The sequence below is a fragment of the Vulpes vulpes genome, chromosome 2 (genome assembly GCF_048418805.1).
Source record: "Vulpes vulpes isolate BD-2025 chromosome 2, VulVul3, whole genome shotgun sequence".
NCBI classification, from domain to species: Eukaryota; Metazoa; Chordata; class Mammalia; order Carnivora; family Canidae; genus Vulpes; species Vulpes vulpes.
In genome coordinates, this window is record NC_132781.1 from 19,515,210 (window position 1) to 19,521,260 (window position 6,051).

Below are 6,051 nucleotides of genomic sequence, written 5' to 3' on the forward strand. Positions count from 1 at the left end.
GGAGGGTTATGGAGTAGACAGCTTGCCTGGCTTCCCTGAAGCACCTGAGTCAGGGGGTAAGGATGATGGCCAAGACCTCTGCTAAGGCCTGGGAAGGCAAAGTCTAAAAAATGTGGAGAAAATTATCCCCTCAAGGTGCTTAGTGGGTGAGAGATAAGTGCATGATTAAAAAAAAAAAAAAAAGCAGTAAGTGTACATAACAGGGACAAGCATGGGGCTATATGAGCCCCTATGGATGGGTGGGTGGGTGCAGCCAGTGTGTGTGTGTGTGTGTGTGTGTGAAAAGCAGCAGGAGCAACATTTCAGACGTGAGGGACAGTACCATAAGGGGTGCAGGGTGCCTGAATAGCACAGTGAGGAGAGGACAGGAGGACCGGGAGCATTGCACAGGAGCTCCGAGGTTATCCTGCAGCTGATGCGGAGTCACTGAGCAGAGTCACTGAGCAGTGACAAGGTGGCTCACTTGGGCAGCTGGTGGAGGAAGGGCCCAGGGCAGACAGCACTGGATCTGGGAGACCACTTAGGCAAGCTGTTGCAAAATCCGGTGAGAAATGATGACGCCTGCACTTAGGCAGCGAGCGTATTTGTGATGGATCATTGGGGACAGAGTCAAGGAGGTGAAATCAGTAGTGTGTGAGCTGGGGTGGGGAGGCAGGGAGGGAGGGGGGCCTCAGGAAGCCTCGAAGGTTTCCAGCTCCTGTTGGCTGTTGGGGGAGGGGTAGATTATCCTTTCCTGCTCCCCTCTCTCCTGCTCAAACCTACTTCCCCGCTGCAGGTCTGGGAGGACACCCCTAGACCATGAAAAGAGTGTTGGCTACCCTCCCCTGCCCCACCTTCCCTCCTCCGACTGTTTGCTGGGAGTCCCCTGGGAACAGAGAGAAGATGAAATCATGGAACAAAGAGGGTTAGAGCCGCATTTCTTCCCTTCTCTACAATGGAAAACTCTTAAACTGGGCGAGGGGAGCCTTTGGGGGGGCGGTGGGGGGAACTTGATGAGGTTAAGGTTTTGAAATAGGAGCTGCCAGGAACTGCCAATCTGAAGGGCGACAAGGCTCTCATTTTTCTTTCTTCTAAGCAGGCACTCTTCTTGGTTGACCCCAGTTTAGAGGGTGAATCTGTGTCTCTATTATATCGCCAGCCTGCAGGTGCCCCCTTCCACCCAACTAACCACTGGGCCCCGGCACCCACAGAGGAGCACAGCACCATCGCCTAAAGCTCCCCACATGGGAAAGGGCCCCAGATAAGAGGAAGAGTCAGACGTGGAGTTGGAGGGGCCACTGCCCAGCTTTGCACGCGCTCTCAAGTGTCCCAGACCTCCACACCTCGGAGTCTTCACTTATATGTGGAGATGATCAGACCCAGCTCACAAGTTTGCTGTGGAGATGAAACAGTTGAGGGGGGGAGGGGCATGAGCTGGGCTGGGAATCCAGGGCCACCCCAACAATGCAGGGCCTAGGGTGAGAGTACAGATGGAGTCTCACCTGTGTGTGTCTAAATACTGGGGAGCTAAACACTAACAGGCTCTTACACGAAATATGATGTACCCTTCAACTTTGATAAATATTCTGCAATAAGAACCTGGAAGACCTGGTCTGAATTTGGAGCTCCTGGACTCCTTGGGGTTCAGCATGAAACACCACAGCATGGGGAAGGCAGCCTCCGGCCCCCTGGCCTGCCACCCAGTACCCACTTCTCTTCACGCCGCCAGCTACATCCTGCACAGCAAGGGTTCATGCAGACCAGTGAGATAACCCAGCCCTAAGCCCTAACCTGTGTACACACACTGCAAACAGCTGTGGACCTAGAGGTCCACATACCAGGGGCATACCTGGGAACAATGGGTCCTGGGAAGAAGCTCATGCAGATCCTGGAAGAGGGCTCCCCGGTTCCAGGGACACCCAGCACGGTGTACGAGGGGCGCTGTCGGCTCAAGGTGGGCACGTTCACCTGGCCCCACAAACTGCTCAGCCCATGGACCTGGGTGTGGTTGAAGGAACCAGCGCTCAGGTCAGGGGCTCCTTTACCTGATCAAGGGGTAGGTACTGCCATAGTAAGTAGGAGGGATTCTTCGCTCCCAAAGATTTTGGTGGGGTTTTTTAAAAGATTTTATTTATTTATTCATGAGAGTCAGAGAGAGAGGTAGAGACACAGACAGAGGGAGAAGCAGTCTCCTCCAGGGGAGCCCAATGTGGGACTCAATCCTGGGACCCCGGAATCACAACCTGAGCAGATTTGCAACCACTCACCCACCCAAGCGTCCCAATTTTGGTATTTCTTTCCTCACTTTCACCCTCTGATTCTCTGCTCCTCTCTCTTCTATTTTCCTTGGGACATATTTGGGGATAATTTACACATCAGCTAGTTAGAGAAGTGGGAGATCAGATGCCCTCGGGGACATACGAGCCAGGATGCCAGGAACTCTTGAGTGAAGTCCAAGGCCTCTTCAGGCCTCAGAGCTGCTAACATCTTCCTTCGCACATCCCCCAAAGGCCTCGAGGCTTCTAATTTATTGCCTGAAAACAGATAATCCTTAGAGCCTTAGATAAGAGCCCGGCCAAAACCTGGAGGGCGGGATATGCTCCCAGCACTCACTGAGCACAGTGAAAAATGTAGTGCTGGACAAGGACACTTGGAGATGTGGTGACGTCCACCCAGAGAGGAGATCCAGGCTCAAGGCTGGGCTGGAAGCCTACCTGTCCCATGCACCCACCCCACACCCCACCCCCCACCTCCCATCAGGTGAGACCCAAGCCCTGGTGAGCCTGCAGTGGAGAGGAAGAAGCCACAGGGAAGCAACACAGAAAGGACAAGAGTCTGGACCAAGAATCAAGAACCATGTGCCTGGGTCTGGCTGAAGGGGTGGCAAGCATTCTGGAGAAGAAGAACATGGACTCAGGGTGCCTGGGTGGCTCAGTCAGTTAGGCAGCCAGCTCCTGATTTGGGCTCAGGTCATGATCTCAGGGTCGTGGGATCGAGCCACACCTTGGGTTCTGTGCTCAGAGAGGAGTGTGCTCAAGGATTCTTTCACCCTCCCTTCACCCCTCCCCCAGCTCATATGCTCTCTCTCTCTCTAAAATAAATAAATAAATCTTAAAAAAAGAAGAAGAACATGGACTCTGAGACCCCAGACCTACAACCACCTCTACTAATCCCAGCTACCAGCTGTTTGAGCTCAGGCAAAGTCCTATCCCTCTCTGAGCCTCAATTTCTTCACCTGTGAAATGGGGCTACTGATGTATTCCTCACAGAATGGTGGTGTGGATTTAATCAGGTAAAGCACAAGATGTGCTAATCACTGTGCCTAGAACAGAGAAAAGGATGGATAAAGGTTAACCCCATGATTATTACAATGATCACAAGGCCTGGGAAATGTCCTGTCCAATGTGATTGAACTTGGATGACCTTCAGCAGGTCATGTCCCATTTATGGGCCTCAGTTTCCTCATCTGAATTTATTTTATTCTCTAGAAACATTTCACTATTAATGCCCAGAGTTCCCCTGACATAGGTCAGAACAAATACTTGTAGAGCACCTTCTGGAGACCTCCTTCACACACATGATATCATTTCATCCTCCCCTTTGGGGGCCTTTGAGGGGCCTTCTGTTATTTCCTATTTGGCAGATGAGGAACCTGGGACATCAGAGGGTTAGGGACTTTGCCCCATGACACAAGGCAAGACCCAGGCAGCCTGGCTCCACAGTCCTTCCTCCTGATGTCTAATCTACCGTCCTTCCCATCCAGATGTGGGCCGTGCCCCTGCCAGAGCCACCAGGCAGCGCATTCTCACTGAATCCTCTGCTCAGTCCAGCCAGCTCATTGATTTGGCTGCTATTCCCCACACTGAACTAGTAATGGAGCCAAATTAGTCATTTCGGCCCCTGAGTCAACGATCCTGCCTCGACGTGTTTAGACTTTCTGACAATGACCCCTCCCTCCACCTCTGAGTTCGAAAGAATCAGTGGTAGGAAATACTGATTTTGAAATAAAACGGGAAAATGGCCATCCCTCTGATCATTTACCTCTTAACCAAGGACATTGACCCACCTTGACTCATGAGGCACTTACCATCTTGAGGTGAGATACACAGGTCTGGGACTGTTTCCTCATTTTGTAGCTGAGGAAACCCAGCTGGGGGCAGAGGGGTGCAGTTGGTTGCCTGGTGTGTGAGCTGGGGCAGAGGGAAGCAGAAGGGGGGCCCTAGGAAGCCTCCCAGGTTTCCAGCTCCTGTTGGCTGTTGGGGGAGGAGTAGACTATCCTTTCCTCTACCCTCCCTCCTGCCCAACACCTGGTAACATTTGAACTCAGGTCTCCTGACGCACCTGCACCTTACCGGCTGCCTGGACCATCCCGCTGGTAACACGCCCCAAGGGGTTTGGAGCCCCCCAGCCGCTCAGGGCATCCCAGCAAAGGGTAGGAAGGACTATAGACCATTTGGCTGGGCCTCTCCCATTTGCTCTGCCTTTTGGCAGTGGTGCACAAGGCTACATTAAGCGTTCTTTTCTGAGTTGTTTGTGGGCAAAAGAAGCCTGGAAATTGCAAGGAACGGAGGCACCTGGCTCCCTGGGGACGATTTCGAGTCCATCTCCTCACCTTGTTTATTTGTCAAAAGGGAACACAGACACAACTGGTGTATGTTTTACATTAAACCGAATAGGAGCTTGTGGCATTTCTGTCTGCACTTGAGACATGTTTATACTTCTGGGTCCATTATGAATCTGTTTAATATCCTCCAAATTCTGCGAGTCCTTCCATCCCTACAGCCAGGAAGTAGATAATGCGCACATAGGGAAGAAATTTCCAGGCACTCAGACCTTTAGGTAAATGAGGACTCTTTTTTTTTTTTTTTTAAGAGGAAAAAAACCCTTTTGCAGAAAAATTAAATTCTTCCTGTTCAAAATGGTTTTTCCAATGACCCTTTCCTTGTAGGAAATTGCTTAGGTCCTACAGAAATCCGAAGAAACCACCAACTACTGAAGCCTGAGGCCCACGCTGCTGAGAGTGGTGTCCCTTTGCCCTGGAGAGCCTGGCATGAGGTCATGGAGGTGAGTGACCCTCCAGGGCCAAGGAAGACTTCAGGGATGTGTCACCAGGAGCTGGGGTCACCCTAGGGCTGCCTTGCTTGCTGGGGGCTCTTGGGAAGCCAGCATCAAATTAATCCTGCAGGATTGGGAACAGGCTTCCCACAGGACTGCTGGCAGAAGCAGCTCCCCACTTGCTGGCAAAATAAAGAAGTATTATTTTAGGGAGAAAAATGAGATTCCTGTTATTGCTTTATTCCTCCTGCAGAAATGTTGGTGTGTCCCAGGCAGGGCCAAGATGAGAGGCGAGTCAGTGCCAGCAAAAGGGTGAGCTCATCGCATGTGGGGATATGAGGAGTTTCCAGCAAAGCGAGCGTGGAAAAAGACTCCATGCTTTGAATCCTAAGTCCCTTGTCAAAGCAGAACCCTTTGACCCTCCCATTACCTCCCTTCCCCATCTGTCTGTCACCTTCCTTCTCCATCATCTCACTCCTCCATTATTTGCACCCCCACCCCCACCACTCCCATTTGATCCCTCTATCTTCTTACATCTCTGACCAAAACACTCCCCCTCAACACCCCTGAGTGTCTGGGCACATTCTTGTTTGGAGATTGCACAAAGGGAAGAGCCCAAGCTTCAGAGTCTGAGAGACCTGAGTTCAAACCCCAACCTCACCAGTTACTGGCTGTGTGGTGTTGGCCAAGCACCTTCAACTCTCTGAACCTCTACCATCTCCATATTACCTGGCAGCTAGATGAGAAAGCAAATGGGAAAATGCTTAGGACATAGTTCATGCTCATTCAGTATTTCCTTCCTCCCTTCCTTCTTGTGGAAGCAAAGGCTATTGGATCACGTAGGAATTGTGAAACTTTGGGATTTACCAATGTCAAATTCCCACAGGACTCTGGGAAATATGGGTCACAGGTTACCTGCTGTTTTCATCACCAGAGTCTTGACATGGTTCAAGGCTGACACAAGTCACTGTGAACTGAAGCCAGAATTAAGAAGAGGGGTTCAGGGGGCTAGAGAGA